Here is a 14,920-nt window from a genome sequence, read left to right on the forward strand (position 1 = left end):
TTTTAGACAAACAATTCCAAATCAAGTATAGAAAAGGCGAAAAGTTTTCCCACTTCATTTTACAAATATAACTATGTTACCAAACAGGCTTCCTTGGTGGCTCAGACAGTAAAGAATCTGCCTGCAATGCAGAAGACCCAGGAGAAGGAAATGGCAACCCACTCCAGTATTCTTGCCTAGAGAATTCCATGGACAGAGGAGCCTGGAGGGCTACAGTCCATGGGGTCTTAGAGTCAGACACAACTGAGCTACTAACACTTTCACTTTCATTACTACTTTCTGTTATCAAAACTGGACAAAAATTGCATACTGAATAAGACCATTATTGACAATATCATTCAAAAATGTAGATGCAAAAATCCTAAACCAGATATTAGTAAATCAAATACAGCAATATATATATATATAAGGCTTATTGCAGGAATGCCAGGATAATTCAACATTAAGAAATCTCATTAACAAAGAACAAAATATCAGGATTTTCTCCATCTTGATAGACATAAAAATGCATTTGAGAGCATACAGCAGGCTTCTTGAAATAAAAATTCCATTCTAAATTTTAGAAAACCTTTTATAAGGTAGGAACAGAAAGAAATTCCTTTTCCTCAATAGAAGTTAACTATCAGAAACATGCAGATTATTTTTGATGGTGAACTCCTACAGGCATTTTAATTGAAGACAAGACCAAGAAAACGTATCATATAAAAGTTCTTGGGTTGAAAGAAACTGCCTGAAACTAATTCTGACTAATTTGATACAAAGGCAGGGAGAGTTTATTGGAAAGATTTTAGAAAGTTCTCCAAATCAGCTAAGAGCCAAGAGAACCTCGCTCCAAAACAGACAGGAATTACTTGGTCTCTAGAATTGATGAATTTCACTTTTTTTTGTTTGCTTACACATGGATCAGGTTCTTTAATATCTGAACTCCTAGGACAGTACATTCAAATGGCTAAGCCAGGGTCATGGTCTTGCTCTTGAACTATACAGGTCCACTGATGGGAAAGAACTAATAAAAAAATGTCCAAGGTCCTCTTCTACATCCATAGTATGAAAGCAGGGTGCCAGGACTTACTGTTCTTCTATTACTGCCCAGAGTAGGGGAGATTCCACAAAATCAATAAATCAATCAAGGTGTTGCTAGAAGCAGAAACAGATGGTAGGGAAAAATAATTCAGTCAGTGCAATAAGACAAAAAATTTTTTAAGAAAAAGAAAATAAGTGGTAAAGACCTCAAAAGGAAAAAGTAAAACCCTCATTATCTGGAGATTATATCACTCTCAAGTCAGAAAATTCAATAGAATCAACTGAAAATTAATATATTCTTTTTATATATTTAATATTATTTTATTGTATAAATAATATAAATTCACAAAAGTGGCTAAGTATTATACATGATCCACACAAAAAAAATCAATAAATTTATAGGAAATAAATCAATAAATTCCTACCTATTTTCAATAAGCAGCTAGAAAAGGTAATGAAAAAATGAAAATAAATGAATGAAAACAAAGCTTTCCTGGTGGCTCAGCAGTAAATAATTCACCTGCCAATGCAGGAGGCTCAGGTTCAATCCTTGGGTTGGGAAGATCCCCTGGAATAGGATATGGCAACTTGTCCCAGCATCCTTGCCTGGGAAATCCCAGGGACAGAGGAGCCTGATGAGCAACAGTCCTTGGGGTCACAAGAGTCAGACACAACTTAGCAACTAAACAGCGACAAGTGAAAAAATGTTCATTCACAGAAACAGTAAAAACTGAAATATCCAAAACCACCCTAACAAGAAATGTGTGAAACTCATGTAAATAAAAATATAAAATTTTTATGACAGATATGGTAAAGAAGACCCAAGAAAATCAAGAACTATACCATATTTCAGAATGCAAAGACTCAAAATTATAGTCACTCAACTAACCTATAAAGGCAATATAATCCCAATCAAATCTAAGCATAGTTCTTTATGGAACTTACAAGCTTTTTATAAAGTTCATCTAGAAGAGAAAAACATATCATAATACATTTGGAAAAAATGAGGAAGCATTTACCATACCAGGTTTCAAAATTGAGCTTTAATGATTAAAACATGTGGTACAATCAACAGAAGACAAGATAGACTCTAGCAGCAGCCACAGATTCACAATTTCTGTTATGACAAAGGCAGCAATATACATTAAATGGTATTGGTACAACTGGCTAAGCATTTGGAAACAAAATTAGATCCCTATTTCCTGTGTTGCACAAAAATAAATTCCACATAAAGAGCTAAATGTAAAAACAAAATTATAAAAGCATCCTAAGAATGTACAAGATGATTTTAATGCAATCTGGGGGTAAAAAGTCTTTTCTCAGACCCAGAGGCCATATGTTGACCATTTCACTGTATAAAATTTTTAAATAATAAAAGGTACCCTTTAAAAGGTTTAAAAAAAAAAAACAAAGCAATAGACTGGGAGAAATATTGAGAGAGCTTCTGCAAATCAATAAGAAAAAGACCAACAACCGAATTTAAAAACAGGCAAAGGATAAAACAAGTATTTCACCAAAATGTTTCACATTAAACATGTGGAAAGATGTTTAATATAACTGTAATCAAAAGAAGGCAAATAAAAGTAAAAATCAGCTATTTTTTACATTCAGATTTTCAGATGTTCAGTATCCAATGTTAGTATAAGAATGTTGTCAGGAAGAGGACTTTATGGAACTATAAATTGGCTACAGTTTTTTGGAAGACAAATTCTCCAAGCCAGGCTTCAGCAATATGTGAACCGTGAACTCCCAGATGTTCAAGCAGGTTTTAGAAAAGGCAGAGGCACCAGAGATCAAATTGCCAATATCCGCTGGATCATGGAGAAAGCAAGAGAGTTCCAGAAAAACATCTATTTCTGCTTCATTAACTATGCCAAAGCCTTTGACTGTGTGGATCACAATAAACTGTGGAAAATTCTGAAAGAGATGGGAATACCAGACCACCTGACCTGCATTGTGAGAAACCTGTATGCAGGTCAGGAAGCAACAGTCAGAACTGGACATGGAACAACAGACTGGTCCCAAATAGGAAAAGGAGTACATCAAGGTTGTATATTGTCACCCTGCTTATTTAACTTATATGCAGAGTACATCATGAGGAACGCTGGGCTGGAAGAAGCACAAGCTGGAATCAAGATTGCCAGGAGAAATATCAATAACCTCAGATATGCAGATGACACCACCCTTATGGCAGAAAGTGAAGAGGAACTCAAAGGCCTCTTGATGAAAGTGAAAGAGGAGAGTGAAAAAGTTGGCTTGAAGCTCAACATTCAGAAAACAAAAGATCATGGCATCTGGTCCCATCACTTCATGGGAAATAGATGGAAATACAGTGGAAACCGTGTCAGACTTTATTTTTTTGGGCTCCAAAATCACTGCAGATGCTGATTGCAGCCATGAAATTAAAAGACGCTTACTCCTTGGGAGGAAAGTTATGACCAACCTAGATAGTATATTAAAAAGCAGAGACATTACTTTGCCAACCAAGGTCCATCTAGTCAAGGCAATGGTTTTTCCGGTGGTCATGTATGGATGTGAGAGTTGGACTGTGAAGAAAGCTGAGCGCCAAAGAATTGATGCTTTTGAACTGTGGTGTTGGAGAAGACTCTTGAGAGTCCCTTGGACTGCAAGGAGATCCAACCAGTCCATTCTAAAGGAGATCAATCCTGGGTGTTCATTGGAAGGACTGATGCTAAAGCTGAAACTCCAATACTTTGGCCACCTCATGCGATGAGTTGACTCACTGAAAAAGACTCTGAGGCTGGGAAAGGTTGGGGGCGGGAGGAGAAGGGGACGATGGAGAATGAGATGGCTGGATGGCATCACCGACTCCGTGGACATGAGTTTGAGTGAACTCCGGGAGTTGGTGATGGACAGGGAGGCCTGGCATGCTGTGATTCATGGGGTCGCAGAGAGTCGGACATGACTGAGCGACTGAACTGAACTGAACTGAGACACATATGGCTAGGGAACAGTTGAAATGTAGCTAGTGAGAATGGGAAACTGAAATTTATTTATGTTCCTTTTACTTCATTTGTATTTAAATAGCCACATGTGGCCAATGGCTATAGTAGTAGGCAGTATAGTTCTAGATGAAGCACCATTCCTTGCAGTCTACTTCCATGAATCATTCAGAATCTCAGCTATATAGTTGACTAAAAGTACCACAATGGGTTGTACTCTCCAGCCAGGAACCCCTGAACTATAGACAAGATGCAGTACTTTGTTAATTATGCCTAAGGGACATGCAGATAAGCCTCTGAGCATCTAGAGCTTTTTATCATTCTGTTCCTAACATCAGTTTTGATGGAGCCTGTGGCATCCTCCATTCCTGGTGGAAAGTATTTGTCTTAGGGAAACAATCTAGATTTTATGGAATTTGATAGCTAAGGGAGAGATTTCCGACAATGAGTTCTCAAATATTTGGGTGTAAGCACCATGCATTCCATGAACTTGGACTCCAGCCCTTCCATTCCCCAATTTTTCTTTGCCCAGAGTCCACTTCCTACATCTCTAGTGTCAGAACATTCTCTGTGAAAGAGTCCCATCCAGGAATGGAATTTACTCCAATCTTAAGAGTTCTAACTTTAATTATAAGACTTCTTTAACAGCATTGCTATTTGTCATCCATGTAATTCTCTTGCTCCATCTCAGAGTTCCGCTCTGTGGAATGTGTAATCAGATGAGAAACCTACTCCAACCAGAGGGGAACTCACAAAAGGTGACTTATAAAATGTGTGCTAATTTTCAGCCTGCTATGACTTGATGTTTATAGCTGAAGAAAGAAACCTCACACTGAATCACAAGTGCCATCAATTCAGTTCAGTTCAGTTCAGTCACTCAGTCGTGTCCGACTCTCTGCAACCCCATGAATCACAGCACGCCAGGCCTCCCTGTCCATCACCAACTCCCGGAGTTCATTCAAACTTATGTCCATAGAGTCGGTGATGCCATCCAGCCATCTCATTCTCTGTCGTCCATGTCTCCTCCCGCCCCCAATCCCTCTCAGCATCAGAGGCTTTTCAAGTGAGTCAACTCGTCGCATGAGGTGGCCAGAGTATTGGAGTTTCAGCTTTAGCATCAGTCCTTCCAATGAACACCCAGGATTGATCTCCTTTAGGATGGACTGGTTGGATCTCCTTGCAGTCCAAGGGACTCTCAAGAGTCTTCTCCAGCACCACAGTTCAAAAGCATCAATTCTTTGGCGCTCAGCTTTCTTCACAGTCCAACTCTCACATCCATACATGACCACCGGAAAAACCATAGCCTTGACTAGACGGACCTTGGTTGGCAAAGTAATGTCTCTGCTTTTTAATATACTATCTAGGTTGGTCATAACTTTCCTCCCAAGGAGTAAGCGTCTTTTAATTTCATGGCTGCAATCAGCATCTGCAGTGATTTTGGAGCCCAAAAAAAATAAAGTCTGACACTGTCTCCACTGTATTTCCATCTATTTCCCATGAAGTGATGGGACCAGATGCCATGATCTTTGTTTTCTGAATGTTGAGCTTCAAGCCAATCTTTTCACTCTCCTCTTTCATTTTCATCAAAAGGCTTTTGAGTTCCTCTTCACTTTCTGCCATAAGGGTGGTGTCATCTGCATATCTGAGGTTATTGATATTTCTCCTGGCAATCTTGATTCCAGCTTGTGCTTCTTCCAGCCCAGCGTTCCTCATGAGGTACTCTGCATATAAGTTAAATAAGCAGGGTGACAATATACAACCTTGACGTACTCCTTTTCCTATTTGGAACCAGTCTGTTGTTCCATGTCCAGTTCTGACTGTTGCTTCCTGACCTGCATACAGATTTTTCAAGAGGCAGGTCAGGTTCTCTGGTATTCCCATCTCTTTCAGAATTGTCCACAGTTTAATGTGATCCACACAGTCAAAGGCTTTGGCATAGTCAACGAAGCAGAAATACATGTTTTTCTGGAACTCTCTCACTTTCTCCATGATCCAGCGGATGTTTACAATTTGATCTCTGGTGCCTCTGCCTTTTCTAAAACCTGCTTGAACATCTGGGAGTTCATGGTTCACATATTGCTGAAGCCTGGCTTGGAGAATTTTGAGCATGACTTTACTAGCGTGTGAGATGAGTGCAATTGTGCAGTAGTTTGAGCATTCTTTGGCATTCCCTTTCTTTGGGATTGGAATGAAGACTGACCTTTTCCAGTCCTGTGGCCATTGCTGAGTTTTCCAAATTTGCTGGCATATTGAGTGCAGCACTTTCACAGCATCATCTTTCAAGAATTGAAATAGCTCAACTGGAATTCCATCACCTCCACTAGCTTTGTTCGTAGTGATGCTTTCTAAGACCCACTTGACTTCACATTCCAAGATGTCTGGCTCTAGGTCAGTGATCACGAGAGGAGCTACCCCACGCCTGAGACCAGGGCCGGCTGCCGAGAGGAGCTACCCCACATCCAATAGGCGGGCGGGCGCAGGAGGGCCGAGAGGAGCTACTCTACATTCAAGGTCAGGAGGGGCAGCCTTGAGGAGATACCCCTCGTCCAAGGTAAGGTGCAGCGGCTGCGCTTTCTTGGAGCAGCTCTGATGAGATATCCCATGCCCAAGGTAAGAGAAACCCAAATAAGATGGTAGATATTGCGACGGGGCATCAGAGGGCAGACACACTGAAATCATAATCACAGGAAACTAGTCAATCTGATCACATGGACCACAGCCGAATGTGGTCCACTGGAGAAGGGAATGGCAAACCACTTCAGTATACTTGCCTTGAGAACCCCATGAACAGTATCAAAGGGCAAAGTGATAGGATACTGAATGAGGAATTCCCCAGGTCGGTAGGTGCCCAGTATGCTACTGGAGATCAGTGGAGAAATAACTCTAGAAGGAATGAAGGGATGGAGCAAAAGCAAAACAAATACCCAGTTGTGGATGTGACTGGTGATAGAACCAAGGTCCGGTGCTGTAAAGAGCAAAAGAGCAATATTGCATAGGAACCTGGTATGTTAGGTCCATGAATCAAGGCAAATTGGAAGTGGTCAAACAGGAGATGGCAAGAGTGAACGTTGACATTCTAGGAATCAGTGAACTAAAATGGACTCGAATGGGTAAATTTAACTCAGATGACCATTATATTTACTGTGGGCAGGAATCCCTTAGAAGAAATGGAGTAGCCATCATGGTCAACAAAAGAGTCCGAAATGCAGTACTTGGATGCAATCTTAAAAATGACAGAATGATTTCTGTTCGTTTCCAAGGCAAACCATTCAATATTACAGTAATCCAGGCCTATGCCCCAACCAGTAATGCTGAAGAAGCCGAAGTTGAACGGTTCTGTGAAGACCTAGAAGACCTTTTAGAACTAACACCCAAAAAAGATGTCCTTTTCATTATAGGGGACTGGAATGCAAAAGTAGGAAGTCAAGAAACACCTGGAGTAACAGACAAATTTGGCCTTGGAGCACGGAATGAAGCAGGGCAAAGGCTAATAGAGTTTTGCCAAGAGAATGCACTGGTCATAGCAAACACCCTCTTCCAACAACACAAGAGAAGACTCTACACATGGACATCACCAGATGGTCAACACCGAAATCAGATTGATTACAGAAGCTTATAGAAGCTCTATACAGTTAGCAAAAACAAGACCAGAGCTGACTGTGGCTCAGATCATGAACTCCTTATTGCCAAATTCAGACTTAAATTGAAGAAAGTAGGAAAAACCACTAGACCATTCAGATATGACCACAAGTGCCATAGAATTACAAAATTACTTCATTCTCTCAACACTTACATAGTGCAAATCAGTGAAGTTGTAATGCTGAATCCTCCTTTACTTCATACCCAAGAGTCAGCCTGTCACCCTGAATCCTGGTTTTCTACCTCCTCCCCACCACTGCCTAACTTTGATCATTTGGCTATTCATTACTCAAAATATAGGTAGGAGGAAATAAAGGCAGGAGTTTAAAATTCAAAAACAGTATACTGTATGGTGTGAACAGCTTTTCCAATATTTTGATGGTGCTTAGGGGATGGAGACTGATTCTGATTATGGAAACACATTTGGAAAATTCTTTTCATCTTCATGTGTACATCTCTATGGCATACACCTCTGCCATCTCCTTTCTGAACAACACTGATAACCAAAGTGAAAGTGAAATTGCTCATTCATGTCCAACTCTTTGTGACTCTATAGACTGTAGCCTTCTGGGCTCCTCCATCCATGGAATTTTCCAGGCAAGAGTACTGGAATGGGTTGCCATTTCCTTCTCTAGGGGATCTTCCCAACCCAGGGATCAAACCCAGGTCTCCCGTGTTGCAGGCAGACAATTTACCATCTGAGTCACCTGGGAAGCCCTTCTGATAATGGAGATCAAGCATAAATACTACCTCCTTGAAAAAACTGCCTCTACTTCACTGTACAGAGTTTGTCCTTCAGCCCCCTTAGTCTAACAGCACTCTGTTTGGTATCTAATATACTCAAGTAGTTGGAATACTACGCTTTAATGTTTTCCAGTAGGTCTTGCCCTTGCGCTGTGGATGCCAGGATGCCAGGGGTCTTTCTGATGCTTGTGCCTGTCATTGTCTGATACATAGGAGATAAGTACACCTGTGTATGTTTGCTGTGAATTTTGTTCAGTGAATGAATGGTGTGAGTTTCATTCAGCAGTTTACCACTTTCGACCATCTCCTGCTTTGTCCACTAAGAATACCTCTTCCGCTGTTACTACCTTTCTGGAAACTGGAAGTTAGTACCTCCTTGCTTGTTTGCAGATAACAATACAGTGTTCCCAACACACTCCATTTTTATCCAGACTCAGGTAAGAGGAGGAAGAAGAAGCAAAGTAAATAGAGAACTCAGTTTCACAATGTCAGGAGCTATACAATTTTGCCTACATCTATAACCCAGGCCTTACAAATAGTCAAGAGCATAGAGGGTAAGTTTTGAAATTCTACCAGTAGTGATGGGAGAAAGAAGTAATCCTTAGAATATTGCAAAGAAAATAAAGCACAAAAATGTATGGGCAGTATAACAATAACTAACATTTATTGAGCACTTACTCTTGGTCACCTACTGTTCTAAATAACTTAAATTTTACTAAAGTAAAATTTTAATTTCACTTTTTTAAAACGTAAAATTTTAATTTAAAAGTGAAATTATAATTTAACTTTAGGACAAGTCTCCCATCTTGCTCTTCTTTAAGAATATTGTGGCTCTTTATGGTTCAGGGCTCTTCCATATACATTTTACAATCAATTTTTCAAGTTCCACCAAAAATGGAATAGTCACTTTGATATTTTGATTGGAATTGCACTGAATTTATAAATTATTTTGGAAAGAGTCAGTGTGGACATGATACTGAATCTTATATCATCTAGTATATCTCTTCATTTATTTAATCTTTAATGTCTATGAAATTTTATAATCATAAATACATATCTTTTGGAAGATTTATTCATTAGTATCATATTTTGTTGCTATTATAAATGGGATATGCTTTCTTCTGTTATATTTTCTATTTGTTGATGGTAAATAGTTTGTATAATAACATTAGATCCAATCACCTTCTTATTAATTCTGTAACAAGCCTATAGATTTGTTGAACTTTCTGGGTAGAGAATTGTTATTGTTACTATAATTATCTGTAAATAATGAATAATTTGCATACTTATTTCTTGCCTTACTAGAAATTCAATAAAATGTTAATGAAAATTGGCAATAGTGAATGTCATTGCCTTTTCCAAGTCTTCAAAAAAATATTTCTAAGATTTGACCACTAAGAATAAGGTTCACTGCACCACTAATTACTAGAGAAGTGCAAATCCAAACTACAATGAAATATGAACTCACACCTATCAGTATGAGTATCATTGAAAAACCACAAATAATAAATGCTAGAGAGGGTGTGTCCGGAGAAAAGGCTGTACTGTTGGTGGGAATGTAAATTGGTGCTACCACTCTGGCCAACAGAACGGAGGTTCCTTAAAAAACTAAAAATAGAACTACCACATGATCCAGCAATCCCCCTCCTGGGCATAAACCCAGAGAAAACCATACTTCAAGAAGATACACACACCCCAGCACTAATTACAATAGCCAAGATGGAAGCAACCTAAGTGTCCATCAACAGATGAATTAGATAAAGACAAAGGTATATATTTACAACAGAATATTACTCAGTCATTAAAAAAAGGATGAAATATTGCCATTTGCAGCAACATGATGAACCTAGAGATTATCATAATAAAAGAAGTCAGACAGAGAAAGACAAATATATGATATCACCTATATGTGAAATCTAAAAAATAACACAAATGAATTTGTTTGCAAAACAGAAACAGACTCACAGACATAGAAAACAAACTTATGGTTACCAAAGGGGAGAGGTGGGGGGAGGAGATAAATTAGGAGTATGGGATTAATAGATATATGCAACTATATATAAAATAGATAACCAACAAGGATTTATATCTCATCATAATTTATAATGGAAAATAATCTTAAAAATAATATATGTACATATATATGCGTGTATAATTGAAACACATTTCTGTACACCTGAAACTAACACAATATTATAAATCAACTATCAGTTCAGTTCAGTTCAGTCGCTCAGTCATGTCCAACTCTCTGCGACCCCATGAATCACAGCACGCCAGGCCTCCCTGTCCATCACCAACTCCCGGAGTTCACTCAAAACTCATGTCCATCGAGCAGGTGATACCATCCAGCCATCTCATTCTCCGTCGTCCCCGTCTCCTCCCACCCCCAATCCCTCCCAGCATCTGAGTCTTTTCCAGTGAGTCAACTCGTCACATGAGGTGGCCAGAGTATTGGAGTTGCAGCTTTAGCATCAGTCCTTCCAATGAACACCCAGGATTGATCTCCTTTAGGATGGACTGGTTGGATCTCCTTGAAGTCCAAGGGACTCTCAAGAGTCTTCTCCAGCACCACAGTTCAAAAGCATCAATTCTTCGGCGATCAGCTTTCTTCACAGTCCAACTCTCACATCCATACATGACCACGGGAAAAACCACAGCCTTGACTAGACGGACCTTGGTTGGCAAAGTAATGTCTCTGCTTTTTAATATACTATCTAGTTTGGTCATAACTTTCCTCCCAAGGAGTAAGCGTCTTTTAATTTCATGGCTGCAATCAGCATCTGCAGTGATTTTGGAGCCCAAAAAAATAAAGTCTGACACTCTTTCCACTGTTTCCCCATCTATTTCCCATGAAGTGATGGGACCAGATGCCATGATCTTAGTTTTCTGAATGTTGAGCTTCAAGCCAACCTTTCCACTCTCCTCTTTCACTTTCATCAAGAGGCCTTTGAGTTCCTCTTCACTTTCTGCCATAAGGGTGGTGTCATCTGCATATCTGAGGTTATTGATATTTCTCCCGGCAATCTTGATTCCAGCTTGTGCTTCTTCCAGCCCAGCGTTCCTCATGAGGTACTCTGCATATAAGTTAAATAAGCAGGGTGACGATATACAACCTTGACGTACTCCTTTTCCTATTTGGAACCAGTCTGTTGTTCCATGTCCAGTTCTAACTGTTGCTTCCTGACCTGCATACAGGTTTCTCAAGAGGCACGTCAGGTGGTCTGGTATTCCCATCTCTTTCAGAATTTTCCACAGTTTATTGTGATCCACACAGTCAAAGGCTTTGGCATAGTCAATGAAGCAGAAACAGATGTTTTTCTGCAACTCTCTTGCTTTCTCCATGATCCAGCGGATGTTGGCAATTTGATCTCTGTATCTCTGCCTTTTCTAAAACCTGCTTGAATATCTGGCAGTTCACGGTTCACCTATTGCTGAAGCCTGGCTTGGAGAATTTTGAGCGTGACTTTACTAGCGTGTGAGATGAGTGCCATTGTGCGGTAGTTTGAGCATTCTTTGGCATTGCCTTTCTTTGGGATTGGAATGAAGGCTGACCTTTTCCAGTCCTGTGGCCACTGCTGAGTTTTCCAAATTTGCTGGCATATTGAGTACAGCACTTTCACAGCATCATCTTTCAGGATTTGAAATAGCTCAATTGGAATTCCATCACCTCCACTAGCTTTGTTCGTAGTGATGCTCTCTAAGGCCCACTTGACTTCATATTCCAAGATGTCTGGTTCCAGGTGAGTGATCACGCCATCGTGATTATCTTCGTCATGAAGATCTTTTTTGTACAGTTCTTCTGTGTATTCTTGCCACCTCTTCTTAATATCTTCTGCTTCTGTTAGGTCCATACCATTTCTGTCCTTTATCGAGCCCATCTTTGCATGAAATGTTCCCTTGATATCTCTAATTTTCTTGAAAAGATCTCTTGTTTTTCCTATTCTGTTGTTTTCCTCTATTTCTTTGCATTCATCACTGAGGAAGGCTTTCTTATCTCTCCTTGCCATTCTTTGGAACTCTGCATTCAGATGCTTATATCTTTCCTTTCCTCCTTTGCTTTTCGCTTCTCTTCTTTTCACAGCTATTTGTAAGGCCTCCTCAGACAGCCACTTTGCTTTTTTGCATTTCTTTTCCATGGGGATGGTCTTGGTCCCTGTCTCCTGGACAATGTCACAAACCTCCATCCAGAGTTCATCAGGCACTCTATCAATCAGATCTAGTCCCTTAAATCTATTTCTCACTTCCACTGTATAATCATAAGGGATTTGATTGACGCCGGCTCAGGTGGCGCAGACGCGAGAGACGCCGGCTCCTGCGGCGCAGATGCGAGAGATGCCTGCTCGGCACAACTGACCACGCACAGAAGCACCGCCCAGAGGAGCTACCCCACGCCCAAGGTCAGGGCGGTGGCCGAGAGGAGCTGTCCCACGTCCAAGAGGCGGTGGCTGCGCGGGCGCAGGAGGGCCGAGAGGAGCTACTCCACGTTCAAGGTCAGGAGGGGCGGCCTTGAGGAGATACCCCTCGTCCAAGGTAAGGTACAGTGGCTGCACTTTGCTGGAGCGGCTGTGAAGAGATTTTCCACCACCAAGGTAAGTGAAACCCAAATAAGAAGGTAGGTATTGGGAGGGGGCATTAGAGGGCAGACACACTGAAATCATAATCACAAAAAACTACTAGTTGATCTGATCATATGGACCACAGACCTGTCTAACTCAATGAAACTAAGCCATGCCGTGTGGGGCCACCCAAGACAGACGGGTCATGGTGGAGAGGTCTGACAGAATGTGGTCCACTGGAGAAGGGAATGGCAAAGCACTTCAGTATGCTTGCCTTGAGAACCCCATGAACAGTATCAAAAGGCAAAATGATAGGATACTGAATGAGGAAATCCCCAGGTCGGTAGGTACCCAGTATGCTACTGAAGATCAGTGGAGAAATAACTCCAGAAAGAATGAAGGGGTGGAGCCAAAGCGAAACAAATACCCAGTTGTGGATGTGACTGGTGATGGAAGCAAGGTCCGATGCTGTAAAGAGCAATATTGCATGGGAACCTGGAATGTTAGGTCCATGAATCAAGGCAAATTGGAAGTGGTCAAACAGGAGATGACAAGAGTGAACATAGACATTCTAGGAATCAGTGAACTAAAATGGACTGGAATGGGTGAATTTAACTCAGATGACCATTATATCTACTACTGTGGGCAGGAATCCCTTAGAAGAAATGGAGTAGCCATCATGGTCAACAAAAGAGTCCGAAATGCAGTACTTGGATGCAGTCTCAAAAATGACAGAATGATTTCTGTTCGTTTCCAAGGCAAACCATTCAATATTACAGTAATCCAGGCCTATGCCCCAACCAGTAACGCTGAAGAAGCCGAAGTTGAATGGTTCTATGAAGACCTACAAGACCTTTTAGAACTAACACCCAAAAAAGATGTCCTTTTCATTATAGGGGACTGGAATGCAAAAGTAGGAAGTCAAGAAACACCTGGCGTAACAGGCAAATTTGGCCTTGGAGCACGAAATGAAGCAGGGCAAAGGCTAGTAGAGTTTTGCCAAGAGAACGCACTGGTCATAGCAAACACCCTCTTCCAACAACAGAAGAAAAGACTCTACACATGGACATCAATAGATGGTCAACTCTGAAATCAGATTGATTATATTCTTTGTAGCCAAAGATGGAGAAGCTCTATACAGTTAGCAAAAACAAGACCAGGAGCTGATTGTGGCTCAGATCATGAACTCCTTATTGCCATATTCAGACTTAAATTGAAGAAAGTAGGGCAAACCACTAGACCATTCAGATATGACCTAAATCAAATCAATTATAGTTAAATATATAAATCAATAAATAAAAAATTTTAAAAGAATAATGTTCACTGAAATCTGTTGCTATTGTTTTAGTAGTTTTTATCTGATTAAGGGAATATCTTTCCATATTTAGCTTCATGAGGCTTTTTTAAATAAAATCATAAACAGGTTTTGAATTTGTCAAATATTTTTTCCTGAATCTATTGATTGATTTTTTTCTTTTAATGTCTTGATTGGTGAATGATATTTACAAATATTTATAGTTAAATCACCTTGCATCCATAAGATAAATCTAATTTAATTATGATACATTATCCTTTTTATACACTGCTGGATTTTGGATTGTTAATATTTAGTGCAGAATTTTTGCATGTTCAGGAATGAGACTGCCCTATAATTTTCCTTTCTGTACTTTCCTTGTCAAATTTGGGAGTTTTCAATTAAAAAATGGGCCAAAGAACTAAACAGACATTTCTCCATACAGATGGCTAACAAACACATGAAAAAATGCTCAACATCACTCATTATTAGAGAAATGCAAATCAAAACCACACTGAGAGACCATCTCATGCCAGTCAGAATGGCTGCTATCAAAAGTCTACAAACAATAAATGCTGGAGAGGGTGCAGAGAAAAGGGAAACCTCTTACACTGTTGGTGGGAATGCAAACTAGTACAGCCACTATGGAGAACAGTGTGGAGATTCCTTAAAAAACTGGAAATAGAACTGCTATACAATCC

Source organism: Moschus berezovskii, chromosome 3 (assembly GCF_049115385.1).
Source record: "Moschus berezovskii isolate FMDL1 chromosome 3, NW_MosBer_1.0, whole genome shotgun sequence".
Lineage (NCBI taxonomy): Eukaryota > Metazoa > Chordata > Mammalia > Artiodactyla > Moschidae > Moschus > Moschus berezovskii.